Raw genomic sequence first — 812 nt, forward strand, 5'->3', positions numbered from 1 at the left:
TTGGTACAAACATGTCGACCATGTCCAGGAGTATCCAAATTATATAATAAACAGAAGCACGGGAGAAGCTCCTTTTCAGCCACTTGTCGAATGCGAATTAAAGGAGATGCACAGGTTAGAAAGTTAATCGATGAAGAGTGGGCTGAGAAGTTTGAAGAATAACGTCGCGAGCTACGTGAGGAAGCAAAAAGGACGATGGCCGCAACTCATGAAGAAAATCGAAGAAATTGTGATAAAAGAAGGAGGAATGCGAAACAGTACCGACGGGGGGATTTAGTGGCCATAAAGAGAAACCAGTTTCGCACAGGATTGCCAACGCCCTTGCCGCGCTGAGTGCACTCAGTCCCGTCAGATCACGAAAGTTAAGCAGCGCCGGGCACGGATAGTACTTGGATGGGCGATCGCCTGGGAACTCCGTGTGGCGTTGGCGAAGCGCGCTGGGTCCGCCGCGCCCCCCGGTGAGGTTCGGGCTTGGGTACTGGCGACTCAGCGCCTCGGTAGGGGAGCCGGGCTACCTGGCACGGCGGTTCCGACGACGAGGCGCGGTGTGACATGGACACACACCGCTCCATCAGCGATGGTATTGGAGATTTTAGTCTGTTGGAATCCGACACCATCACGCCGCTTTGCCCAGAAGCGGCCTGGCGTCCGTGCGGATTTACTCCACGAAAAAAAAGTTTGACTCAGGGTTAAAACTCGGAGGAAGATTCTTAGGTCCGTACCGGGTATTGCTAGCCATGCGGAATGACCGCTACACTGTGGTGAAAGTAGGTGATGAGCAGGGGCCTGCGCAAACATCGACGGCAGCCGAT

General features: G+C 53.9%; 1 pseudogene; it reads left to right on the forward strand.

Annotated features, from left to right (window-relative positions):
• The first annotated feature begins 311 nt into the window (after nucleotides 1-311).
• On the forward strand, nucleotides 312-430 carry LOC112213332 (annotated as a pseudogene).
• Nucleotides 431-812: the final 382 nt, after the last annotated feature.

This window comes from Bombus impatiens, unplaced genomic scaffold, assembly GCF_000188095.3.
Source record: "Bombus impatiens unplaced genomic scaffold, BIMP_2.2 scf_0584, whole genome shotgun sequence".
Classification (NCBI taxonomy): domain Eukaryota; kingdom Metazoa; phylum Arthropoda; class Insecta; order Hymenoptera; family Apidae; genus Bombus; species Bombus impatiens.